The following is a 15939-nucleotide window of genomic DNA, read 5'->3' as shown; positions in this document are numbered from 1 at the left end:
CTATATGTATGTGTGTGTATTCTATGTGTGTGCTGTATTGTGTGTGTGTGGTTAAGGTATGTGTGTGTATGTGTGTGCTGTGTATGTGTGTTGTGTTGTGTGTATGTGTATGTTGTATATATGTATGTGTTTTGTGTGTATGGTGTGGCATATGAATTTGTGTACATATTGCCTGTGTTTGTTGTGTATGCATGCAAATTTGTGAACATATGTGTAGATTCCCATCAAGGCCAAAAGAAGGCATCATACACCCGGAAGCTGAAGTGACCTGATGTAGGTACTGGGGACTGAACTCAGGTCCTCTGCCAGATTCTCCAACCAGCTTTATGTTTTAAGTCAATACAGTCTTAGCACCTGCCAGTGAAACAGGACTATTAATTACTCTTCTTGCTTTGACCAAATACCCAACAGAAGTAGCTTAAGAGAAGAGAGGTTTATTCTGGTTCATGGCTTAAAGGAATAAAGACCACTGTGGCTTGGTGGTCACATCTAGGTAGATCAGGAAGCCCCTGTGGCTGACTTCTGCCAACACAAATGTTCTGCAACACCCCAAAGAAGAGCCCCAGCTTGGACCAAGTGTTCAAACCCAGGAGCTCCTGAGGCAAAGTGAACATCCAAATGATGGCAATAGCCTGGTAAATTCATTTGGGGAAGATTTTTTAAGCAAGATTTGGTGGCACTTTTCTGGCTAATAATACTTTAAGCAGTTCTGACACGTGAAAATTCTACATAGAAGCATGGAAGAGCCATGGCATGGTCCTTGTCACTCTCCTACACAAAACAAGAACTTGGTCTCTCCCACAGGAGATGGTAGCCACAGGGCCTACCTGGCCTCTCAAGGGTGCCTCTGTGTGTGCCAACGTTCAAGTCTGGAAATATCTAAAAAAGTAAATGTATGCTTGGTTAATTCCTGAATTTTTAAGATTCTTTTTTATCTACCTTATGATAATATGGGCCTGAAGTACATTCAGTATTTGAAGTGTTTAACCTCAAGGCCTGGGATATAGAAAGCACCCAGCAATGCTGGTCCTGACTTCAGTCACAGTGGACTTAACTTGTCTTGTGTGTAGAGAATTGAGGGTAAGATACTTCTATTCAATGTCCACTCTCTCCAGCTCTGGGGGCGCAGATGCAATCTACTTAGATCCACAGACTTATATGAAATGACTAGCTACTTCTTATATTTAAATCACTGTACGTTGACAATATTTGCTGTACCAAAGGGGCTCGTGTTATTCAGCTCAACAAAGTCACAAATAATATATATTTGAAAACAAGGGGTAGCTGATGTAAGCACCAGATGGCTCCAACATAAAATCAAGGGAGCTGCTTTTAGCTCTACCCCAGGGCTCTTAAAGCCGCCTTCTCAGGGCGCCTTTATGTGTTGTGGTTTATTTCTGAAGTGACAATAAAATCGGGAAGAGCAGAATGAAGAGAGCACCCAGCCTGGGCATGTTTAACAATCTGTTCTGCATACGAGGGGAGCATTGCCATCACTAGAATCAACAACATCTTGACACATGATTCAAACGTCAAAAATATCCCAGAACACAAGATGCCTTTGCAACAGCGACAGAAAGCTGAAGTCAAATCCAGACTGGGCCTGATCCCTGAAAAGCTGTCGTCTTCTCTGAAAGTTGAGACCTGCACAGGGCACAATATGGGGCTTGGAAACTGAACCCTTAAGACCTCCATGATGTAATTCTCTCTACATTGTGGCTGTTAGACAGTGAACAACACCAGGGAAGTGTCAGGCATGGAGCCACAGGAATACTGCTGCTAAGGGAAGGCACTGCTGTGTAAGAGCCAATGGTGTCTGCAGATGTAGAGAGATGTTAAAATGCATGTGTGATGGGTTTATTGTAGTTTTGTATATACATGTGTACATATACATATGTGCATATGTTTATGTATGCATGTTTATATGTCTATGTATGAGTGCATTTATGCAGATTCATGAACAGATGTGTACACATGCATGTGGAAGCCAGCAATCAACATCAAGTGTCTTCCTGTATCACTTGAGACAGACTCTCTTCCTGAACCTGGAGCTCACTAATATGGAAACATTACTGTCATCAAGTCCCAGAGATTCTTAAATTCCCACTTCCTGTATTCTAGGCTTGTAGATATACACTGCCATATCCAGTTGATTGTGTGGTTACAAGGAGTTGAACTTAAGTCCTTGGGTTTACACAGCAAGCACCATTGACTGAGTATCTCCAGCCTCCATTCACAATATTTTGCTGCATGCTAAATTATCTCAATTCCTGTAGCTTCAAATCACAGTCATCTACCTTAGGTCAGAATGGGGCCCATGCTGGAAGAAGATTGTAATGAAAGCCAAGACTGTAGTAAGGCTGGCAAGGTGGTGCCTGTCCACTGTCTCTTCTTTGTCTGAGCTAGATTAGTTTTCGTGTGTGTGTGTGTGTGTGTGTAATATGTGTATGCATGTATGAATGTGCAAAAGTGTGGTGCACATATCTGCATATGCATGTGGAGGCCAAAGGTCAACATTGGGTGTCCCCCACTCTTGCCCTCCATGTTCTCTTTTGAGTCTAGACCTCTCACTGTGCCCAGAACCCATCACTGTCCAGAAGACTCCAGGCAATCTGTCTATATCCACACACTGCCTGGATGATATATGAGAACCACCACACCCAGCTTTATACCTGGCTGCTAGAAATCTGACCCAGTACCTCATACATGTGTGGCAAGCACTTTACCGCTCAGCCCCATGACAAAGTTTTGTAAAATGTACAGTCATCCTCACTTCCATCTGGATCATATGGGGGGAATTTGCTATTTATTTATCTCTTGTGTTTATTTCTTTAAATCATTAACATATCTAAGCATCTTCCCCAGTGTATTTCATTTCTGTGCTTGGCTTTTCTTCCTTCTATTCCTCATTGATCAATAGTGAAACCACAGAGTCTGGGCTTTAGAAGCCATTACCCAGACAGGAAAGATAACAGAACAGACTGGGAGTGACAGAAAGAGTCAACCCCCTTTCCTCTTCAGTGATTTACTGGACTGTTTACATTCACTCCCCTCTGGCAATCTTGCCCCAAACAAATACTTCCACAGCTATTAGCCACACCCCTTGGCCAATGAACAACTAAGCTCGACAGCATCAGACAATGTAATGTCAGTGAAATTAATACAGGGGTAAAGTTGGGTGAGGCCGGGGAGCTCGTCATTAAAGTGGCCTCTGCTTTAGCTATTGAAATGCATCAAAAACATCAAAGTGTTCAAGAAGGAAAGGTAAAAGCTCTGAGTCATGTCTTTCCATCTGTTATTGATATCAGCCTTAGAAAACACTGAGAAGAGTTGTGCCAAGAATAAAAATCTGCAGCCAGAGAGGCTCACTAAGCCTATCTAGATTATTTGACTATAGAACTTGTGGCATGCCTGACCAGCATCCAGAATTGATACAGGAGGAATCCATCACTGAATCCTCTCTTCTTTAGGAAACTTGAAGGTGATTTGTGTCTTAGCACTGGCTACAATTATTCAACTTACTCAGATGTCTTTTACTTTGCTCTTTTGAACTCTGCTCTGACCCAATCTCCTGAAAGCCCCTGATATAAGCACTGAGCACATAGTTTCCAGAGGCCGGTTCTAGGATGGGACCTCTGCCCATACCATTCTTCTCTGAATCACCTGGTACAAGGTCTGTTTCTCTACACTCCATTTCTAAGGATGGTATGACCACAGTATCCACATTTCTCCTTCGTCTGGTTCCTTCACTGTAGCTGAGTATGTAAGGCTGAGTGATCTCTAGAAAGAGATTCTTCCTCTATGCTACAAATCCAGCAAGAAAGGAGCCATGTTTGGTAAAGACATCACAGGGGAGAGAGACTCCATGGGGTCACAAGGCAGAGCAGGACACAGCTTGGGAAAATGCCTAGGCAGGCCTTTCCTCCCCAATCACCCCCAAGACCCTGCCTCTCAAATGCCACAGATATTCCATAATTCTACAACTCAAAATGTTGCCTCATAATATACACAACACTGTGGTCACCGTTTTTAAGTGAAAACTGTCCTTGGCTGTTATTAGAAGTGCATGTTTTATGTTGTCACATGTAGTTTATCTTAACTGTTGCCTGTATGCTGTTATTTACCTTCTAGCCCAGTATTTACATAGCACTTGACCTACAGTAGAGGGATTCTGTTGTCTTTTAAATCTACAAATCCATAAATTACAGGTGAATTAAGCAACTGTACTCATTACTGTCAGATTTTATTTTGACCTCTGTGAAAAAAGTATTGTGGGAAATATTTTGCCATAAAAATTCAAAAATTTTTTTAGATTGAAAAAAAATGACAGGCTCCTCTCATACTGTGCTTAAACATGGATTAAACAGTTTTAATCCATGGATTAAATAACTTGGGATTAGTAAGATTTGGATGCTAAAGAACCAGTGTATCATTTGTTTTTTTTGTTTGTTTGTTTGTTTTTAAAGTATTTGTCTTTGGTAGTTTATACCTTGTGTACTCATAAGTCTTAGATTCCTCTTCATAGATACAATTATCACAGAAGTCATGGACTAACAACATTTCTAAGTTGCAATACCATATACTCAGCTTGTGAGGAGCACAGAAAATGGAACCAAGCTCAGATGCATGGTCAGAATACAAAATGAAAAGTGTGTCCATGGAGAAGTGGCAGAAATGGCATCCTTATCCACCGTGGCACAAGTGCTTGCTGCACTGGCCTCTGCATGTGGCCCACCCAGGCTTCCTCTCCATGGTCTGGGTTTTCCTGCTCTGTGCTCATTTCCTGCACATGAAATGGAAACATGGAAAGATTCGACATGAGAGAATATCAGCAAAACATTCCAAACCATATATAATTTTAAATAAAAATAAGGCTCTAAGAAAATTACTAAAGAAAGAGGTGAGAAAGAGAAAAATGGGGAAAAGGGGAAAGAAAAATGGAGGGAGCAAAGGGAAAATGTTTGGAATGAAAGCTGTGAGCTATTCATGAGGATATATATATATATATATATATATATATATATATAATCATTGACTTCCACATGTCACACAAACACACACACACACACATTAGCACCCATGATTGACCTTCACATGTCACACCTACACAGACAGTAACACCCATCATTAACCTACACATCTCATCTATCTATCTATCTATCTATCTATCTATCTATCTATCTATCTATCTATCGCACACACACACACACACACACACACACACACACACACACACACCTGCAGGCAAACACATGGCTGTTTCCTCATACCTTTGCTTTAATAGAATATTATCTTGTCCTGAGCAAAATTACATTTAGTAAAAAAAAAATAATCTTGTCCCCAAAGACTCTTCATTTTTCTATATAACTGTCTAAAATGTCTGATTTGGAGATGAATAAAAAATGAGATACCTAGCACAATAACTGAATATATAGCGCACGCGCGTGCACACACACACACACACACACACACACACACTACAGTATACTTACAATATACCAATTTTCGTATCTTTCCTCTGTGTCCTAAGTTCAGCTTTTCTGCTATTATGAAAGAACAGGCTGAAAGTGCAAACATTTCCAGGTGCTATTTTGATTGTATAACTATAAATAACTAAGGAATAAAGATAAAACTCAGAACTAGTAATAAATAGACATTTCAAGAATCTCCAGCTTTTATACATATTGGAGATTATTTTTAATTATGTACTGTTTATTCCCAAGTCTGTTTCATACTATAACCAAGACATTTCTCTTCTATGGTTGCTTCTGTTGTCACATTCTCAGGACACAGAGTGCCCTCAGGGCAGTCATGCTGATCAGAGGAGGGCCTGCATTTGAGTCACAAGAGTCTGGCAGGAGCCCACTGAGTTGAACTAATTGAATACTGGATGGTAGGGAAAACTTAAGAAGAGAAACTATTCTTTAATTAAAGCAGCCATAGTGTGCCTGTGTTACTAAACAACTGGTTTTGTAACACAAAAGAGATAATTCAAGTTTCTGATCCTCAGATTATGACTTTGTGAACTCTAGTCCTTTCTTTCTCAGCAGGCCCATCCCATCTTGTTTGTGCATTTATATGTACTCATCCAAGCCTAAAAGATAATTCAAGTTTCTGATCTACCTGAAACAATGCAAAGAATATTGTGAAAAATAAAGTTAAACTGAGCTAGGTTTAAGAGACAAAACAAAAAGCTTATGGCATCCCTTAAAAATATAGAATGTCCCTGCTTTTAAAATATCTTATAAGATATAATTTGGGGACAAACAATATGTACTTGTATTACAAATTAAGAAATTATTGTTTGTTGTGTTAGATGCAATGTTTATAGTTGGTTGCACAGCAGGTCTTTAGTTTGCAGACAAATGTACAGATATGTTTCATTATATAATATGACATCTGTAATTTTGTTTAAAGTGGTTCTAGATAGATAGAAAAGTAGACAGAGACATAGGTACCAAGATAACATTTGATAAATGAAAATATGATAATGATTTCCAAACATGTGATTAGTACATCTGTCAGCCAGGTTTCCATGACAGCAAGAAATACTAGACACAATCATCTTATAAAGGAAAGAGGCTATTTTGGCTTACTCATTTGGAAGTCCATGTTGGGTTGGTCTTGTTTGGGGGTATGTGAAGAGGTATTGTATTATGGTGGTGAAAGACAAGACAGCTTATGGCCAATGTGATGGCTAGTGTTGCCACCTTGATAGGATATAGAATCACCTCTGTGCATGCCTGTAATGAATTATCTAGATTACTTCATTAATGTGGGGAAACCCACCCTGCATGCGATATCATTCCATAATGTTCCAGGCTTAGCAAAAAGGAACCACTGTGCTGAGCACAAACATTCCACTGGTCTCTGCTTCCTAGCAGCGAATGTAACATCCACCTTTAGTTCATTCTATCATGGGCCATATCCTATAATGCTATAAATCAAAATAAACCCACCATCACAGATGCCCTTTCCATTGTGGAAAGCAAATCCGATCTTGGCCAGTGCAAGATTGGACACTGGACTCACTGATTGAGGGCCGGATGCAAAGAGAAATAGATTCAGAGCAGACAAATTTGGCTCCATCATGGACAGGGTCTGTGAGCCAAGAGGGGAAGGGCAGATTCCAGGAGGAACCATGGGAACAGGGCAGGCTGGCAGGTTTGTGTCACTCCAAGCCTCCTGGGGCTCTTTTTGAAGCAATGGGGCCATGACACAGCATGCAGGAAGCCAGGCCTGCCAAGGACAGCTGTTCTCTTGGCTTAGTTAAGGAAAAACAACCAAGTCCCTAGGCAAAGCCATAGGGTGATTAAGGTGGGGGCTGCATGACCACAGAGACTTTAGAACTCTGCTCTTCTTCAACCCCACATTTGAGGATAGTATCCCATCATCCCAGCACCGTGCTAAAGATGACAGTGCCTAAGACACTTTCTCTGATCCTCCATAAGGAGAAAAAGGCACCAAGTAAAAACAGCAAAAGAGCAACATGACTGTGGTCAATAAGAACTGTGGGGAATGGCTCCAAGCCACCCCCAGAGACCAGGGAAACTTTCCCAAACTGACCTCCTAAATTATGTTGTCTGTCCTCGGACAATATGCTTGTCCATGCAGAGAGACAGTAGAAAGCAGGCCCATCTGACTTGGTGTTTTTCTGAGCCTACTGAAATATTGGACTTCAGTATTCTGCACTGGTCAGAGCTTGGAGGGAATGGGGTGCTGAGTGAGCAGTGAGGTGCCAGGCCCAGTCTTGTAAGTAATGTCCATCACAAGCCAAAGGAATTCCGGAGGCTTCTCTGTTTCCAGCATTTCTTCTGAGGAGTGGTAATAGTGAGGCTCAGGCAGATGAAACACCATCTCCCTGTTTTCAGGCCAATAGAAATGGAGAGGGAAAAAGCACAAATGCAGACTACCTCGCATCAACGTTACCCTAACTAGAAGCAGTCAGCTAAAGCCAAGTCCTCCAGGTAAACAGGAGGGCCAGTGAACTCACTTTTTCCTTGAAACCACTTGATTCTTTGAAGAATAGTGGCTAAAGGTTCAGGATGCTCTGAAGAGCATGGGACAGTATGCTCTCTTTCTCTTACAGTGCAAGCACCTCTCCACCAGCATGGAAGATGAATGTGTTCTGGTGTACCTGGAATTCTGTGTGTGTGTTACATGACATGAAAATCACTTTTTCTGTGATTACATTCTTTCTCACAAAATGTAAACTTCACAAAGTCAGAAACTTAGCATTCTTCACAATCTCATTTACAGGAACTAAAATACTCCTTGGACAACATGCATACCTGATGGCTACTTACTAGATGAATGGGAACACATGTGTGCCAACATGAACACCTTTGTGGGCTTATCTGAAGAGCCTTTGAAAACTAAAGACCTTAGTAAATCTTTTTTAATGTGCAAATTCTAACAGTGACATCTAACCAAGATAATTGCTGCTCTGACCATACCATAATTTTCCCATTCTCCTTCAGCTAATTATAAAATGATTTGTTACAACAGAGAAAAGGCAGATAATGCGGGGGAGGCATAAAGATTGAACATAAACATGTCCTAATTGCAAAGCTTCTGTGCAGACACAAAGGAAACACATATGATTTTAGATAAGCTAGACCCCAGAGAACCAAGCTCTGTCAAACACAGTGTAGCTACATTTTCCTTGGTCTGGATCCTTTCAGAAGAAGTCGTTAATTCCAAGACCTTTAATCATTCCAGAAACAATTTACTGGAGCAAAATATCAGTTATGATTGATTCTCACCCAAAGTACATATTTCAGAGAAGCAAGCTTTTCTTATGCACACAAAATTAAACTCCTGGGACTTGAGGGAAAGTGGATAAATTGGAAGAAGTGTTTAGAATACCCCGAGATCTTAGATTTTATAAGAAGTCCAACCTGCCCCTAGAGATGTTGGAGGTGTGGCTGCTGTATCTTATGTATGTCAGTAGGTGGCAGAGAAGAAAGAGGCTATGTCTATGCTCAGTATTCTGACCTATGAACATATGAGTGATTAGAAGCTTAACATCTCCTGAAAAAAGTGAACCTAAGACCACCACAAGTCTGGTGCCAGGAGACCCAGACAGGGAGATATTCTAAGTTGACCACTAGTCCAGCACCATGCAGGCCTGGGTTGGGGGTGGGGGTAGGCAACCTTCCTCAAGATGACTCCTGCCCAGGGCCTAATTTACAGTTGGGGCACAGAACTCCTGAGGCCACTCCTGAGATGATCTAAGACACTCAGAGACCCCAGGAGCCACTAAGTACAGCAAATAAGTAGTGAAGAAACAGAAGAGAAAGAAAAACAGAAGGAGGTGGCACAACAGAGGCAGAACTGACTCGAGGGTAGTGAGGAACAGCCTGATGTGAGTAGCCAGAGATGCCACCTAGGGTCATAGTGAGGTCCTGGCCAGTGCTGCCACCAAAAGCCATGTCTGAGTCCATGGCCCTGCAGCAGCAGGGGTCTGTTACCACCAAAGACCAGACAGATCTTTCTGGTCTGGCCTGCCACCCAGGGAAATGTTGATATCTGAGGGCTGTGCAGAACTGGCCCTAGCCCTCACCTGGGCACTGTGGGAGAGATGACCGTAGAGTTGTGAGAGCAGGAGAGCTGACCCCACCCCTAGCTAGCTGCAGTATTTGGGAAGAGTGCCCCCTACCCTACTTTGCTCATTGTGGGAGTTGTGTGTATGGTAGCCTCAAGGATACTAGCATGGGTAAGCTTGTCCTAGCACTTGTCTCTTGTGGTGGTATGGAGATACCCTCGTCCCCTGTCATCCCTCACTACCTGTGGCATGTGGGATACCTGGCCCTGGGGTCATGAGAGCAGGAGAGCTGGCCCTGCCCTCCACCAGCTGCAACACTGGGGAGAACAGAGCCAGCACCTTACCTGGTCAGCACAGCAAAGCTGACCCAGTTTGTGGGGGTTACAGATAAGACAACCCCAAGGGTGTGAGTGTGAGAGAGCCAGCCCTGCCTTTTATCTACTGTATGGTGGCATTGACAAAGTAGAAACCTCCTCCCTGCTCTTTTGCCCTCACATCTACAGTGGGCAGGAGAGCTGTCCTTACCCCTCACCTGCTGCAGCATGTAGGAGATCAGGCCCTGTACCTCATGTGCACAGCACAGTGGAGCTGACTCTGATGGCAGGGGTTCAAGTGATCTATCCACAGGGTGTGAATGTGGAAGAGCTGGTCCTGCTGGTTGTCCTGTGGCAGCATGGGTGAGGAAGAGATGCCCTCCTCCAACCCAGCCCCTTGCCACCTATGACAGGTGAGAGAGTTGGCTCTGGATGTAGGAGTTGCAGATGAGCCAGAACTGAGGCCCTGCCTCTTGTCTGCTAGATGGTGTTAGGGAGGGAAACCTTTCTCCCCTCATTCACCATCTGTGGCAGACAAGAAAGATGGCCTCAGAATTATCAGAGTGGGAGAACTGGCCATGTCCCTCACTGGCTGCCACACTCAGGAGAGCAGGCCCTGTACTTCACTTGGGCAGCAGGGTAGAGCTGGCCCTGGTTGTGGGGGTTGCAGGTTAGACTGCCTCCTAGGGTGTGAGAACATGAGAGCCAGTGGACTGGCCATCTCTGATACCTCTCAGGCCTAGATCCATGGCTTTGAATTGTCCCACCCCAACATCTACCCCATCAAAAACTGCTGGAGTGCATGAAGAGGCTGGTCCTACAGATCCACAACTAGAATCTCTGTGACACAGGGCAACAACAGGATATCCAAAAAGAGTCTTAGTGAGGATCCAATATTGATAGAATAGCAGAAGCCAGAGGCCCCATATCAGCCCAAGGAGTCATTGCAATGAACAGTTGCAAGCAAATAAATGTGGGCAAAAGGGAATACTGTGGGACACACTATGACACATGAAATTTTTTTCCTCTATTGGGGGAGGTTGCAAAGTAGAGGTTGGGTACAAGTGGAGGGGGGAATGAGTGGAACTAACATGCGCGTTGCGAAAAAATAAGTCAAAGAAGTTTTTCTGTGTGCATGTGAGTGTGCACAACAATACATGCAGGCAAAGGGACTTATGTGTGCAAATGCCCAGGCATGTGTGTTTATGTGGATGTAGAAGCCAGGGATCAACCTCTGTGTCATTCTTCAGAATTGTCCACCTTGATTTTTTTTCCTTTGTGTGGATGTGTTTGTGTGCTTGTGTGTGTGTGTGTGTGTGTGTGTGAGAGAGAGAGAGAGAGAGACAGAGAGAGAGAGACAGAGAGAGAGATTATATTTTAATTACATCTCTCCCTTTCCTCCCTCCAAATCCTCCCATATACCCCTGGATTCTCTCCTTCAAATTTGTGCTGTCTTTCCTTTTCACTAATTTTTATCCAATGCATAGTAGTATAAATGTATATACACATGTGTTCCTAAATATAACCTATTCAGTCTGTAAAACTTTACTTGTATGTACAAAGCTGATAATTTCATACAGGACAACCAATTAGTGTTCTCTTCCCAGGGGAAGACCACCTCTCCCACTCTCAGGCTTTCTCAGTTGCCTAGTTCTTTGTGTAAGGTTGAGGCCATAGGCTTTTCCTCTGCCCACTTTGCCAGGTGGACAGGTTGGTGCAACTTTATGTATATAGTTTCTGATGTTAGTAAAAAACAAACTCAAATCTCACAGCAAACTCCTTGATCCTCTGGCTTTTAGAATCTTTCTGAACCCTCTTCCACAATGTTCCCTGAGCCTTAGGTGTGGGAACATTTTGTATGTGTATCCACTGGGACTGGAGTCCACAACTCTGAATTTTGATTGGTTGTGGTTTTCTGTAATGGTCATCATCTGTTGCAAAGAGAAGTTTCCTTGTTGGGGGATGAAGACTAATCTGTGAGGGCAAGCTTTATAGATTATTGTTAGGGATTATGCTGGTTTAGTAAATTAGTGGCTGTATATATCCCCTTCAATAACCATGCCTTCATTAGCACTGAGTAGGTGACTAGGTATTGAGTACTAGATATGGTTTTTCCCATTGTTGAGAGAGCCTTAAGTCCAATTAGAGATGAGCTGGTTACCGCCAAGGTATGAGTGCCAATACTGAACCATTAACATTGTTGGGCCGTGCTTGACATTGATGTGGTTCACAGCCATCATGCATGGGTAGGAGTGGGGTTTCCTCAGTCCTTTGAAAGCTTACACAGAGCTTTCTAGTTCTATGAAAGCTAGTTTCAAGGAAAAGGGCATTCAGGTTAGATCCAGCCTAGGGGCTTCTGTTTCTGAAGAACATGGTGTCTTTGGCAATAGCACCTTACCTTCTGCCTCTGAGGGTAACCAGAGGTGGCAGCAATAGACAGTGCACCTTGAGAGCCCTGAGCAACAACTCAAAGGAAGGCTTCATGTGTCTGCTGTTGGGATTTTGCTAGGTGGTTTGGGCTTTTGGAGGGAGCACTGTCATCCCAGATGAAAAGGATTCCATTAAAATTCTGAGTGTGTCAAAACACACTTGGTATACGTAGATTCATGAATGTTATAGGGGTGGGGGTTTGCTGTTTTGTTTTGTTCTTGTTAATAGTTGACTATTAACTTAAGGCTTTTCCAGATGTTCTTATGTTATTTTATCCATCATTCTTTTGCATTTATTCCTCCCCCTTTCCTAAAATGTGCCCTTCTCACACTCCCCCTGACAGGTCCCTTTGTATCCCAGCATTCCCCTTTACCCTCCATCCATATTCTTCTGTATCAAACTTGAATGTTGACACAGGTCTCTCTCTGGCCTGGACCTCACTGATAGGTTGGTTCAGTGGCCCTGGCACTGGGTTTGCAACGATGTATCACCATACCAACTTTGTATGTCGATTTGAGACTCAAACACAAGATCTAATGCCTGAAAGACAACACTGTACAGATGGAACTGATATCCAGAATCCATAAGAGCAGGTTCTTTTCCACTGTGAGTATTGAAAATCTCCCTTTTTCTAGTGGATATACGGTCAAAATCAACTTTATCTGCATGGTTTCTGTGCAGACTGGAGGCTCATCAAGCTTCCTCTGGCCACCGATTTTCCTCACTAAATGTTTTAACCATATATCGTTTAAGTAAGTGATATCTCCTAATGTTCACTTTTCCTGAACCATTGAACAGTGTGTATTTTGCCAATTAAGATCAGCTTTGATTCAAATGTGTCAAGAGGACACAAGTGATAGAAAATAAAATCTATGCTAGGAGGGAGGCTGCACACTTAGTCTTTGGAATAAGTACTGTCCAAGTACCCTTCATTCAGCAACTGATTGTCCTCATGGGCTGAGTACCTGCATTTGTCTGTGGATGGAACAGTTCTTGGGGTGTCTTGTACAGGTGTGTGTGTGTGTGTGTGTGTGTGTGTGTGTGTGTGTGTGTCTGTGTCTGTGTCTGTGTCTTGCATGCATACTTGATTAGCATACTTGGCTAAGTCACATGTGCTTTGAGCCCTGTTTTGTCACCTATATATAGAAGAAAAACACATACTGTCTGCTTACTTTATGCCACAGTGGTTACACTGGGTAGATTAAACACCTCTGAACTGTAGTTTACCCAGCTGCAAAACAGGAAAAATAACGTCTTACCTTATAAGGTAATTGTAAAAAACAAGATAATCTCTCTAAAGATCTGAGCACAGTCTCTGGTACATGATAGACATTTTATAAATAGTTAATGTGATGGATTACATGTGTATTGTGTACAGAAGATTACAATCATTAATGTCTTCTACTTAGTGACAGCCCAGAATGGAAAATTTGGAAGGATGTGAGTAGGGGGAAGTCTGAATAAATATGGCTGGCATGATATCAAGAAGTTTTTAATTCCACTGAAATTCAGTTTGCTCTGTAACAGCACACGGTGAGGTACAGTGGGGAGAAAACCCTGGGGTTGTCTTCCCACACATGGAGTAGAACACCAAGTAGCTGACAGATCAGTCACTACCAAGTGGGGTGGTTAGCACCTAGACTACAGTCAGAATTCTGTGTACCAGGTCAGGGCTTCTGTGTGAGCTGATGTCTGTTATCTGGCTCCATCTGCAGCCTTTGTTCATTAGTACACTCCACCAAGACTACTGCTTATTAGATGTCAGGGACAGAACACAGGGGAAGGATGCAGTGCCCAGTACAGCTTGAACTCTGCATGAAGGAGTAACAAGGCCCCTTCTGCATTTACAGGGCCTCAGCTGTGTTCCTAGCTAGAAGGCCTGTCTGCAGAAGGTTTTTTGCTGGCTTCTGCAGTTATTGTCAAGTAAGTTTCAAGGAAAAGAAATTCTCTCCAGATTTCCTCTAGATTAGAAGGAATTATATTCCTTTGCAACCCAATTTTCTGTGCTGATTTCAGAGTCAATATCCCTTTTAAATCTCAGGGGAACTCCCTCCTCCGTGTGTGTGTGTGTGTGTGTGTGTGTGTGTGTGTGTGTGTGTATGGAACTCTAATGAAACTCTGGTACATGAGTGCAGCTGCGAGCAAGATGGTGACACAAAGCCTTTGCTACTTTGCAGACTACTTGGATAGAGCCACTAATTAGAGTGCTCATCGTCTCTCATTAATAGAAATTGTTTTCTTGATAAAGAAAAATTTTAAGGTTGAATTTGTGTAGTAGCCATTTATAACAACATAAAGTGGTAACCGTGCTGCAATGATTTTTAAAGCCATTTATTATCTTTTCAATTAAAATAAAATATGCTAAGGTCCTGGAGAGATGGCTCAACAAGCATGAGGACAGAAAGAGAACAGATTTCTAAAACCCTCATAAAATCCAGATTGATCCAATGACTGCCTGTAACCTCATCATTTGGCAGACAGAGACAAATATCCACAAAGCAAGCTGGCTTACTAGGAGCTGAAGTGGCAAGCTGCAAGTCCAGTGAGAGACCCTGCTTCAGTGTATAAGCTAGAAGGCAGCCAAGGAAGGCACTTGAAATCAACCTCAAAGTTTCACATGCATGCACATGCATGCACTCATGCATATACAGGTATATATACTACACACATATGCATTTGCCTGCACTCTGTCATGCATGTATAAGCATGAATACTATACATACACACATGCACACATGAACATACATGCACACATATGCACATGTGTATGCACAATATGCACATGTGCACACATGCATATATACACACAAACACATAAACATGCACACATTCATGCATACAACAAATGCACATATGCACACACATGCACACGTGAGCATATGCACACATGCATACACACATGCACAGGCACACACACACACACACATGAAATGTAAACAGATAAACTCCCCATTGCTATTTGCAGTCAGTGCGCTACATGGCTTATGTCTGCACTTGTTTACTCTCCTCATGAGACTTCACCTATGCTTGTAAACCCACAAACCTACAGGGAGACTTCTGCACTCTGGATCCAGGATTTGGCCATAGGTCAGTTTCCCTTAAATGCTAATCCTAAACACCTTGTGTTGGAAACAAAGTTACCCAGGGAAGTATGTAGGCTAACCATGAGGACCTAATATTTACATATTAGACCCCTGCAATCCAGAGATTTCATAGTGACCCACCCTCAGGTTTCCAGAGAAATGTAAACTAAGTCTTCTGGCTGCCTGAAAACTTCAGTCTATACTGAAAAGAGGCTCCTACCATCAGGCATCAGCTATGCCCATGAATGTGGACCACTCACTAGTTCCTTCCCGGTGGGAAAGCTGTGGTTCCAATACTACCCTCTGCTTCTCTGTCAAGCCTGCTGATGCTTTATAAGCCTGCTGATGCTTTATATGGAAAGGGACACCACAGGGCTCACATTGGGTCCCTATGGTTGTTGTGTCTTCTCTGTTAGCTTAGAGCCTGTCTTCTGAGCCCTTATCCATGCTAACCTTAGTCCTGGCAGAGCTGCATGCTCTTCATCCTACTGCCTCAGCACCACAGTGAACGGCAATCAGATCTTTCAGTGAAACCATGGCAACCAAAAGGATTAATTTCTGCCTT

General features: G+C 42.8%; 1 protein-coding gene and 1 non-coding gene across 2 annotated transcripts in view; both read left to right on the top strand.

Moving 5' to 3' along the window:
* Nucleotides 1-15939, top strand: part of Negr1 (neuronal growth regulator 1) — a 750157-nt gene that overhangs the window by 633927 nt on the left and 100291 nt on the right. The gene's annotated exons all lie outside the window — the stretch shown is intronic.
* LOC115030756 (small nucleolar RNA SNORA17) lies at nt 8900-9031 on the top strand. Its single transcript, XR_003836350.1, has one exon. It is a non-coding gene; the product is annotated as a small nucleolar RNA SNORA17 (small nucleolar RNA).

Source organism: Mus caroli, unplaced genomic scaffold (assembly GCF_978045245.1).
Source record: "Mus caroli unplaced genomic scaffold, Mus_caroli_1 scaffold_3, whole genome shotgun sequence".
Classification (NCBI taxonomy): Eukaryota; Metazoa; Chordata; class Mammalia; order Rodentia; family Muridae; genus Mus; species Mus caroli.
Note: the sequence above shows the minus strand (reverse complement) of the source record. Positions and strands in the feature narration are given on the sequence as shown.